This window comes from Oncorhynchus mykiss, chromosome 18 (assembly GCF_013265735.2).
Source record: "Oncorhynchus mykiss isolate Arlee chromosome 18, USDA_OmykA_1.1, whole genome shotgun sequence".
Lineage (NCBI taxonomy): Eukaryota > Metazoa > Chordata > Actinopteri > Salmoniformes > Salmonidae > Oncorhynchus > Oncorhynchus mykiss.
Window position 1 is genome coordinate 28,520,307 of NC_048582.1, and position 12,242 is coordinate 28,532,548.

The 12,242-nt window shown below is 40.6% G+C and overlaps 1 protein-coding gene across 15 annotated transcripts in view; it reads left to right on the forward strand.

Moving 5' to 3' along the window:
- Window positions 1–1,173: 1,173 nt before the first annotated feature.
- The window catches only part of LOC110495966 (muscleblind-like protein 2a), a 73,729-nt gene continuing 62,660 nt past the window's right edge, over window positions 1,174–12,242 (forward strand). For 10 of the 15 annotated variants that reach the window (XM_021571521.2, XM_021571526.2, XM_021571529.2 and 7 more), the window contains exon 1: window positions 4,804–5,076. The gene's annotated coding sequence lies outside the window, so the exon portion shown is untranslated. Of the gene's footprint in view, window positions 1,431–4,803; window positions 5,077–12,242 lie in introns of those variants that run through there. The other 5 variants (XM_021571530.2, XM_021571528.2, XM_021571533.2 and 2 more) reach the window with 3 other exon arrangements.

A 12,242-nucleotide genomic window follows, 5' to 3' on the forward strand; every position in this document is an offset into this window, starting at 1 on the left:
ATCTCATATATATATATGTATATACTGTACTCTATATCATCTACTGCATCTTTATGTAATACATGTATCACTAGCCACTTTAAACCATGCCACTTTGTTTACATACCCTACATTACTCATCTCATATGTATATACTGTACTCAATACCATCTACTGCATCTTGCCTATGCCGTTCTGTACCATCACTCATTCATATCTTTATGTACATATTCTTTATCCCTTTACACTTGTGTGTATAAGGTAGTAGTTTTGGAATTGTTAGGTTAGATTACTCGTTGGTTATTACTGCATTGTCGGAACTAGAAGCACACGCATTTCGCTACACTCGCATTAACATATGCTAACCATGTGTATGTGACAAATACATTTGATTGATTTGATTTTGTTGATTAAAATCTGTAGCTTGCTAGCTACATATTTTGTCCCAGGAGATTCACAGTTGTTTCCTAGGCAACAAGTGGATCCCTTGCCCCTCCGTGTGCTGCTGACGTTCCTTTTGGACCATACCAAGTACAGCTATTGGTAGGATGACGGGGATATTTATCTAAACATAATCTATTTAAACGTGCAAGTTGGACAACAAATTAAATTGACATTGTAAAAAAATTGAATTACTACAAACTAAATAGAGTGTTAATACATGCAATGCAGAATTATATCACTGCCCCCTGTAGTCAGGTGCATCCTTCTTTACCATAATTTGGCCATCCCTGAACCAAAGACATTTATAAGTAACATAAGATAGTTCATCTGTGTCGTTTACAGTGGGAGCAAATGAAGCATAAGGGGGCAGAACAAGTAAGGAGGTGGGCAAATCCAAGCACGAGCTAGCGAGATCCCATTCGCGCGTTGTAGCTGAATTTGCATATTTCCGTTAGGGAACGCCTTCTCCGTAAAGTGCGCGTGTGTGCACAAACTCAATTCGACCTCCACTCGTTCTAAACAATGCAACTTTAAACTTTGGCAAAGCGTAAAGTCTATAAAAACGTAGTGCACTGTGTTCGTAACAGATTATAGTTTTGCAAACAGAGATCAGATATTTTATCGATGAGATAATTAGAAGAATGTTGGCCCAATTTCAACTCGTCCCATCATCTCTAACTTCCACTGGACTTCCTCTCACTACCATATTTGGTAAAGAGAAAACGTTCTAAACGGATGCTTCAGTTTTATAATCTCTGTGACGTGTCTGGGTTACCCCTTCTGGCTGTGACTGAACTACAAAATAGCTTGTTGCTTGTGCAACACGATAGCCTTACTGTAAAGTAGTTAGTTGTGAAAAAAAGTCATTTCTGCCATACCGATCTTCTATTTTTATTTTCCGACCAGAATGTTTGCAACTCGATATTACCTTTCCTGATAGTAGTTCCGCGTGGGCCGTTGGAAGTCTCTTGCCTGCGCGCGGTGACAAGTACATCTGGATGCGACAGGTAAGCAGGTAGCCAGTTAGCATAGAATAGCTAGCTAGCTAAATTCATACTTGGGTTGTTACGATTGTGTTTAGTTACCTGTTAACTAGCCAGTTTGTTTACTTCGTCACCTTGTGCGTGGCTATGTGAATGTGGTTGCCAACATAGATAGCTATGTTATTATACCAGCGCGAACTAACGTTAGTTCGTTTTGCCGCAGCTACTTCAACAGGAATGCTAGCTAACGTTAATTAACTAGCTAGCATCTCGTAGGCTTTCAAAGTGAGTTGACAGATTTTGTAGAAACTATTGCTTCAGTTAGCCAATGTTGTCAGATAGCACTAAATTCCCCCCACGAGGTCGCTTCCAACTAACGTTATTGGCTAAGAACGGTTTCCTAACTTCACGGCAGACGAACATGTTATCGGAGCTGTCAAGCTTCAGGTGGCAGTCGGTGTCATTAACGTTATTACTATTGTTATTGACTTGATAGTTGTTGTACCCACCTAGCTAACTAACTATTTGGCTTTGGCAAGCCAATGTTGCCATACCAAAGCCGATGCAAACTAGCTTGTTACCTGAAATAAATTCAATGGCCACATATTGGTCCAATTTTAAAGGGGGGGAGACGAGTAATCTATTCATTAACGTTACTAGGATAGGTTGAGCAAGTTAGATCCAAATGACAGTGTGTTGCAGACATTATCACCCACAGTAACAGGACATGCATCACATTGTAGGTGAAGTAAACATAATGTAGGTTATTTAACTTTGACATATAACATATTTTATGACTTAGAAATATAAAAACTCACTCACTCACTTCTAGTGTGAGTGAAGGTCAATAGGCTATGCTTGTGTGTTAATGTACCAAATATGATTGATGCTGATTGAGGATGATATAGTAAGGCTCCATAAACAGTTAGGCAATGGATGTAACTCATAATTCATTACTCATAATTGTTTTATTCCATGCTCTGATGTTCATGTGTGCACTGCAGACAGGCTACTGTTTGCAGAGCAGAATACAGATTTCAGACTCAACTAATGCAATAGCCTAGGCCTGATTTTAGTTCTTGAATCAGGTTAACAAATGTTATTTTGTTCAGTGTTCTGGAGAATTGCTAGGACTTCAGAAGTTAATGGTATAGCCTAGCCTTCAAGTAGCAGTCTGTCTTACAAAAAGAGATCCTGAAATGAATATGCATTGCAAAGAACTGTTGATGAGATTCACAGAGGATATTGGGTCTATCCGTGGATCTGTTTTGTCCATCTTCGGTAGCCATGGAAACCCACTGCTGATTGAGACTTGAATCTCTGCAACATTGCAGGGGCAAATAAACAATTCAACAAGATGGAGCCTCTTTGTATTGTCAGTCATCTGAACGATGCTGCATTCTGATGTAGGGTAAAGCCTTCTCATTTCACTCTATATAGTGTTCTGTACATTTTACTCAGTCAAATATTCATTGGTCAGCAGAAAGTCCATCCAAGGGGTTCAAAGTGAAACACAACTCCTGCCTTTTGCTATTTAATTACAGCCAACAACAGGAAGGCAGCAGCCTATCATTGATCTTTCACTGGTTTCTATTATTTTCTTTATTAAAATCTTTGAAATGGAGAGATACCACACCCTTTATTTTATGTGGACAATTGGTGCGCATGCCTCTTAGCCATAGGCTATATAAATCAAATTCAAATCAATGTTTGTCATATGCACAGGGTGCAATTAAAATTCTAAACCCTCTATTTGTTAAGCCTATTTTATAAAAAATAATACCTTGTTGTATATCTCTGCATTGGTTGTTTTTGTTTCTTTAGCCTACTCATTGGAAAGTCACTTGTGGAGTTTATAGCCTGTTTAATATCACAGCGAGGCACAAGGGTGAACCAAGACAGGGGTTAGGGAGGGGATACCATGGTGGGAAGGAAGTAGCCTGACTTGTTTGTCCGCAAGGCTTTTGTTTTCCTGTTGGAAATCTGTTTCTGCAACATTACTTTTGTTATGGCTAGTATACCATCGTCACATAGCGATTAAGGTAGAATATCGGACTTTGTTTAGGACCACTTGCTCCCCAATAGCCTCCTAGGCTATATTTTCCAGTTGTTTTCCAGCAGTCATCTCCCCTCCACCTCTGTCTGTAGCTCTGTCTAGTATTGTCAAGCATAGCTGTAAAGTGAGTTTGCTGTCTGTTCAAGGCATTTCCAGCCCCCCCCCCCCCCCCCCCCCAGCATAGGAATGAGAGTAGAGCACCAACTGATTCTATATCACCTGGGGGTTATTCACTAAAACCAAACAGAAGCAAACAAGCTGAAACAAGGAGGGGCCTACCTGAATTTGTCCAATAAGAAACGCTTGTTTATGTTTTCGTTTGCAAAATGTTTTGCTACAATGTGCACTAATGAATACGACTCTTAAGTTGGGTCCCCTATTACGATCTATGGGTGGGTCGCATGCAAAGGTGACATTGGTGGATGGCGCTAACATAAATGTTTTAGTCTGTCAACTGCTGAGGTAGGATACACAATTCACTTTGTTTAGGAAGATAGATTAACACCATACCACAGATTTAGAGCACCAGGTGTTATTGTCCGAGCTAGCCTTGAGGGTTATCAGGTTTATTTGGCAGTGAACTGGAAAGAGCATATCTAGCCTCATTGATGTTGATGAAGCACTCAGGCTACCACATAATCTGCTGTCCATGTATAGGTGTGGGAGCTCAACACAGAGAGAGGGTGAGCGAGATAAAAAGAGGGACAGTTGGATAGAGAATTGGAGCGAAATCAGCTGTTGTGTTGTATTGGATTCGAAAAATCATGAAGCAGGGGCTCTGACTCATCAGTTCTGTGCTGCCGCCGCTCCATCCACAACATCTCACGTGATACTAAATAGGCTGCTGTTTGTGTCGTCACTGGGGTGGGGAGAAAAGGAGGGACAATGTTCTCTTTCCTGAGGGGCTGCTGCTAAGCTTATGTCATGTTACAGTGCAGGTGGGGAGAGCTTATGCTCTACATCAGATAATTTCATATTTATTATTTAAACTGTGTTTATGTTTTGCCTATGGTGATACAGAGGATGATGTGATGTTTTCATGTTGGTTGCCTAGTAGCCTACATGTTGTGTCCTTTGTGGAATGGCCAAAAGGGGGATGGATGGTGTGTAAGCTGGGCATGAAATTGGGGAAATACCTTTAAGATCCAGCAGTGTCTGTGTCATTGGGTAGTTCTGAGTTCTGCCTGCCAGTCAGTACCCTGCGAGCCAACCAGGAAAGAGCTGTGACCTGATATTCCTTTTCCTATTGGACCGAGCAAGGAGTGGGCAGACCTGGCTGGAGGCGGGTGGGCAGGAAGGGGCTGGCTGTGGGGGATGGCTGTTATGCATTTTAGCCAGATAGTTGAGCAGACACTGCTCTGCTTCCTGCCTGCTTTGCTCCCCTCCCCTCCGTGGCTGAGAGAAGAAAAAAAATCTCTGTCTAGGCATGGGACTCTGGCTGCTGCAGCGCTCTGCAGCTCCTCCCAGGGAATGACAACAGTTCACATGGTCATTAGCTCCAGACGCTGAAGCAGGGGAACTACTCCGAGGCACATCAGCTGCACCTGGTGTCTCTTTGCTGTGGCTTAAAGAGAGAGGCACGACAGAGCTATACAGGACTCAGCAAAAAACGAGGTGGGAAGAACGTCTCTGATCTATTTTTTAAAAGTAGTTTGCTGCAGTATGGTGCATACCATCCTGGGTGGGTAGGGAGGAAAGAGAGAGAGTCTGTGTTGGAGAGGGAGCTACAGAGAGGGGGAGCACAAATGGGTGAGGGGAGCTCGCTGGTACAGTCTAACGAACGCTTTGCTGGTTACAGCCGCTTGAATTTCTCGTGCTTGTGTTGGGACTTGTTGATGACTAGGGAAACTAACTACTACAGACAGACAGAGCCTCTCCCTTCCCTTCATGATGTAGAATAATTATGCAGACTTCTCTCCATGAAGTTCAGAGCACATGGACTAGCCAGAGAGAGAAAGATTTGCCTGATTTATTTGTAGCCCGCTCCATTAGGCTGTTTCAAACTTTCCTTTTATGCCAGAAAAGAGTTTCACTTTCAATGCAGTTCATAGGCGTAGATAAAATATTTTTTGCTTGTACTGGAGGTGGACATGAAACAGAGCTGAGGGCTGGCTCCCTAATTAGCCTTGCTTGGGCTTCTTACTATTTTAAGGAGGTCCCACGTCTTTTATCACAGAGGAGGTCCACAGCCACACTCCACAGTAAGCTCTTTATCCACTGCTCTGTACTGCACTATTATGGAAGGGAGCTGTAAATGTTGACCGGTGCGGCCTGGAAACGAGCTGGAAAACACTAGAAAGGTGTCTGTCTAACAGTTGGCAGTCGTGGGGGGAAGTGGAGGACGAAGTGGGTGTTTTCTGAAATGGAAGACTGTTAAGCCCTTCCTGTTTACAAAAATAAAACAACAAAAAACAGTAACGTCACAGACATGCAATGGCTCTTCATTAGGAAGGCCAGGGCTGCAAGCCTGAGCAACTCCCTCCCTAAATTGATTCACAAGCAGGTTGTCACTGCTGACACAGAAAGGTAATTAGCCATGCCTTTTTAAAGGATTGGGAGCTTTTAGCAATTTATTTTTCCTCCAGACCTTTTAAACAATAACAACAATCTATGTTACCTTCAAAATAAGCTCTTTATGTCCAAGCACTGGTTTTGTGTGTGTGCTGTGATGGATGGAAAAGAAAGCTGAATCATTTGGCCCTCACATTAGCATGGCTTTTCAGTGAAAGGATAATTCTACTTTAAAATGAACAGACCACATTGGAAGCAATTTGAAAATTAGCCTGCTAGTTGGTCATGAGTCATAGCTTGACATTTGAGTTGTTTTTAAGGGTTTTCTCTTCCAGAACTACCGGGAAGTGATTTAATTTAGCTAAATGCTCAATTTAAAAAGACAGACAGGCTATTAGAGGATCATCTGAAGTTGGATGATATAATAGTGTCACAGCATTTCTTCCTGAGTAACTTTTGTGTGAATGCACAGTTGCAATCATATCTTTTAGTACTCGATTCTGGAAAGTAATTGACAGTCACAGTAAATGGGTCTGCTGTCTGTTACAGGCTACATACACTTAAAATCCAGCCCTCTCATTGGCTATCAGATATATATTGACCTGTAGATTGGCTAATCAGGGCAGGGGATTGGTTAAATATCCCCGTGTCAGTGGCATGAGATGACCATTGCGATCACCACGTTTTAGTTAAGGCTATTAGGATATGAGGCACACATTTCTGCTGACTTTGTTAAATGTTCTCTGCTTTGCCCCTTCCCAGTAGCTCTGCTTAGCTTAGTCTGCTAACCTCTGCTTAGCTAGTGTCTCACATTTCTCCTTACGCTAATGACATTTGATAATTTGAAGCTCCAGGAGCTGCCAATATCAATTTGCAGGATGACATACTTTTAATTTCCATCCATTTATCCTAGCTTAATATTTGAATAGCAGGCCTGAGTTGAGCTTCGAAAATATGCATTGCTAAGACATTTGTGTAGACTTCCAGGAAATTGTGATATACAAGTTTAGCTTATTTAAATACGTTCCCATGTGATTGTACTTAAATTTGTCAATTTAACAAGATTTTTAAGAGCGATCTGCAGCCTAGACCTATATTTTTATGCAGAATTCTCAGCAAACGGATTGCACGATACGGCAGTTGACCATATGGAAATTCAGAACAAAATGCCTTCATCAAATATGCTTTGTAGAACCATTATTATTAGGATGGTAAACACGACAGGAATCATTTTAAACTAGCCTGATCATAAAAAACAACACTATTACTCTTGTTTTTCCACAACCAACTGGAGATGGACATTTTCGCTTTCATTACACTGAAGCACACTCGCACTCTTTGCTGCCATGGAAAATGTAGCCTACTCATGTTTCTCTTTGCCATATGCAAATATATGGTGGTTTGCCATCTCCTGCATTCTAATAAATTCAAAAGAGCAGCTATTAATTTGCTTGGTTGTTATAGACCTGCTGTTTGACAGCTAGCTGGTGCTTTAAGAAGATTGTCTGTAAAATGGAAATGATGCAAAGTGTAGACTAGGCCTTTCTCTCAGGTTGACAACATCCAGGTGAGACTAACACCGCATACACAGCTAATAGGATACGTGGGTGGTATTCAGATGTCAGCTAATGACTTTTACTTGAGAGAACCCTGCACTGGCCTGCTCTCGTTCAAATTAGTAGATGGCCAAGATAATGCCTGGCCAGCTGGCTTTCGTAACTGGAATCCATGAAGGTCTAGTCGTAACATGGAGCTTTCCCCAGTCCCCACAAATCTCTGGTCTGCTTTTCTGGCTGGTTAGGCTAGCTGCTCTTCGTTAAAATGTTGAACTTTTCCTGGATGACATGGTTTTGCCTGCCTCTTTTTTTCAAGGGACAGAGCGATAGACTACAGTTTTTAAAGGTTGCACATTTCAGTGTACCTAGTGGGATCATTATTATTTTTTGCATATGCCATTTTTTATTTTGTAGATGAAAGTCAAAAAAGTTTGACTGTTGAGCACTGCGCACATCACTCTGTCCTGAAAGCACCAAGAGAGAGCTAGGCAGGGGCGTACAGGACTGATCTGTGCAGGTCACAACAAGGGTGTCGCATGGCCCTACCTATCTGCGCACCATCTGTCCCTCCACTCGTCCTCATCAGCACTCTTTCCTGGAGGTGTGTCCGCCAGGCTAGCCTCAAAGTATTCATACCCCTTGACTTATTCCACATTTTGTTGTGTCACAGTCTGAATTCAAAATTGATAACATATTTGCTTTTGTCTTTTACCCCATAATGACAGTAAAAACAAGTTTTTAGGAATGTTTGCAAATTTATTGAAAATGAAACGCATAAATATCTAATTACAGCTTTACTTTAGTGTCTTGTTATTCTGTACAGGCTTCGTTCTTGTCACCCTGTCAATTAGGTTAGTATTGTGGAGTAGCTAAAATGTTGTTGCTCCTTCCTCATTTTTCTCCTATCACAGCCATTAAACTCTTAACTGTTTTGAAGTCACCATTGACCTCAAGGTGAAATCCCTGAGCGGTTTCCTTCCTCTCTGGCAGCTGAGTTAAGGAAGGACGCCTCTATCTTTGTAGTGACTAGGTGTATTGATACATCATCCAAATTTTTAATTTTACAATTGTTTTATTTCACCTTTATTTAACCAGGTAGGCTAGTTGAGAACAAGTTCTCATTTACAACAACACAGAGTTACACATGGAGTAAACAATAAACAAGTCAATAACATAGTATAATTTTTTTTCAAAAAGAGTTAATACATTGTGTGCAAAAGGCATGAGGAGGTAGGCGAATAATTACAATTTAGCAGATTAACACTGGAGTGATAAATGATCAGATGGTCATGTGCAGGTAGAGATACTGGTGTGCAAAGAGCAGAAAAGTAAATAAATAAAAACAGTATGGGGATGAGGTAGGTAAATCTGGTGGGCTATTTACCGATGGACTATGTACAGCTGCAGCGATCGGTTAGCTGCTCAGATAATTAGTAACTTCACCATGGTCAAAGGGCTATTCAATGTCTGCTTTAAAAAATAAGTTTTAACCCATCTACCAATAGGTGCCCTTCTTTGCAGGCTGTATCACATCTGGCCGTGATTGGGAGTCTCATAGGGCGGCGCACAATTGGCCCAGCATCGTCCTGGTTTGGCTGGAGTAGGCCGTCCATTGTAAATAAGATTTTGTTCTTAACTGACTTGCCTAGTTAAATGACTTTTTCAGCTTGAATTTAAAATTAACTAGGCAAGTCAGTTAAGAACAAATTCAGAATGACAGATTTTTACCTTGTCACCTTGGGGATTTGATCTTGCAACCTTTCGGTTACTAGTCCAACGCTCTAACCACTAGGCTACCTGCCACCCCTTATGTAGCCCATGCACAGTATATAGGCTATCTTAGGCCAGGCTACAGTACAAACACAGGGCTCAGTAATATGCTAGGGCTAAGCTGTGCTATATCATATGGCTGAATGAGCTCTCTCTCGCTCAAGTAACCTGATTCCCAGGGCATTCTCCATGATATGTCGGGTACCAGGTATCTTAGCTGTGTTCTTTGTATTTTTTTCTGAACCAGGAAATAAGTGTTAGAGTAGGCCAATAAGATATTAAACTGGTAACCTGATAGATAAAGCAGAAAGGCATTTGTCATATATCACCCTGATATCGGGTCATAATACATTGAAAGAAGACACTGTGTTGACATTTTTGTTTGAATCTGTTAGCAAAATTCCATTACAATAAAAAACTTTGCCCGCACTCACATTGTAACCCAGACAGTTATTCAAATAACACATAGATTTGTGGGAATTGCTGATGCCGGGAAATTAAGAAATACTTCACTTCTAAGCGATGATAATGATTCAGGAATTGCCATGATTTAGGAACAATAAGTGTTTTCTGAGCCAAATAAAAACGTAGAAAAATAAACTGGTGAGGAAATGCAGTACTGCGTTACACAATCCTAACTTTAAGCATTAGTTGGGAGAATGCTCAACTGACCCAAGATCAGCAAATTCACCCTATACTGTATTACACGAGGTGTAAGTTTTTTTGGGGTATCTGCATTTTACTATATATATTTTTGAAAACTTTTCTTTTTACTTCACTACATTCCTAAAGAAAATGTATTTACTTTTTACTCCATACATTTTCACTGACTCCCAAAAATACTTGTTACATTTTGAATGTAACAGGAAATGGTCACGAGAACATCCCTGGTAATCTCTACTGCCTCTGATCTAGCTGACTCACTAAACACACACATGCTTTGTTTTGTAAATTTTGTTGGAGTGTGCCTATGGCTATCTTTAAAGAAAAAAAGAAGAAAATGTCTCTCCTTACAGTTATGAAGGAATTGAAATGTAATTTTGCGAGCCAATGCCAACTAGCGTTAGCACAATGACTCGAAGTCTATGTATGGTACTGTGTCTAATAGCATTCTAGCAGATACTATAGACTTCCAGTCATTGCGATAACGCTAGTTAGCAATTGCACTAATGCTAGTTAGTAACTTCCTTCAAACTGCATGCAGAGACATAAAAAATGATATCCACACGTTCATCTTACTCTGGGGAAGTAGATAAAGTGCTTCGTTGCCAAAATCCTGAATTTCCCTTCAAGGCATATTTGATTTTGAATTATACTGTAGCCTAGTATAGTATGTTACAATGTAACAAATACATTTGCCTCTCTCTGATTCTAAAAATACAAAGGTATTAATAGTGAAAGGTCACATCTGACATGATTCTTACCTGGTTCTTTCATAGCGACCATCTTGTCCCCGGGGGAGATGCTGTGAAATGAAATCTTGCCTTTGGGACTGCAGGCTTGGTGTCAGAGAGAAAATGCATCTCATTTCATATTTGCAGTACGGTTCTAAAGTGGGCCAATTTCCAAGATGACAGGATGGTGTTTTACCACACACACACACTAGGGTTGGGCCGATATGTGACCCGATTCAGGAACTAGGCGTATGTCGCAAGTCACGACTTCAGAGGAGAGCCGTTTGAATGTAAAAAATATTTGATCAAAATACATGTGAACTTTCATGTGCCTTAATAATACACTTTTATTCCATCTGTAAATGCGTATAAAGTTGTTAAATTAAGAGTGTAGTTGGTTTGGCCAAAGAAAAAGTCAGGAACCTTCCTGCTAGCCATGATGGGCTGAGATAATGAGTGCGCTGGACATGCTGAGAGATGAATTTGGATTGGTCTGAGGTGTAGCATCTTGTCTATAAAATGAGCTGCTCGTTATGCGTGGATAATTCTTTCTACTGCAGTTTTTTCTAAAGATATAACATTAGCCATGGAGAACTGCAACTATGTTGATACTGCTCTCAATAACATTGCTGCCCAGAATTGATCAGGTCTGTGGGAAAAAGTTGTGATGTACTACTTTCTGGAGGACAATCGTGCCATTCTGACTCTGAAAATGAATCAGACGACGAGGAAATCCCTGATTTAGATAAAAACATTTTCACCGAAGAAGACATTGTAGAGTCTTCTGATGACGTTAATGGGGAAGAAATGGCGATCAACAGTGTTGTCATGGAAGAAGTTGACAGCGAGCTCAAAGTATTGGGACAGTGACATTGTTATTTTGGCTCTTTGAAATGATACAATAACTATGAGGTTAAAGTGCGGACTGTCAGCTTTAATTTGAAGGTATTTTCATTAGGGCTATCCCACGACTAATAAAACGCTTGGTCGACCAAGAGTCGTCTGTTCTTTCGACTAATCTACTGTTCGAAATTGTATTTTCTATATAGACGCGACCTATGTGTTTTAATATGATCAACTATATGTTGTCTGATGCTTTAAGCATACTGATTTAAATAATTTAGACTCACACATGACTGGGGGGAGTTCCTGTAACTGTTCCTTCACCTACCTCCCGCTTTTGCTGGCCTTTGCAGATTCTGCCATTACGCTGCCGAAGTTGCCGGTAATAGGCTACGTCAGGGGTTGGCAACATTTTGGAGTGCCTATTTATCTTACCGTTTCTACTGATCTGCATGCCAATTATGATTTTCAAATGCACATTTTCTTGGAGCAGTTTCATTATTATGAAAGCAGTCTTTGTATCTCAATCCATTGTGATATGATTAATACAAATTCTATCTAAATAAAAATTATACAAATCTACATAACTTCTATTTACGTTGCCTACTATGCAGAAATAGCCAACATAAAGCCAACAAATAACCACATTGCAGGTAGAAAATATTCTGATTTAAACAAATTTAAAAAATCCCATTGCCTTCACATG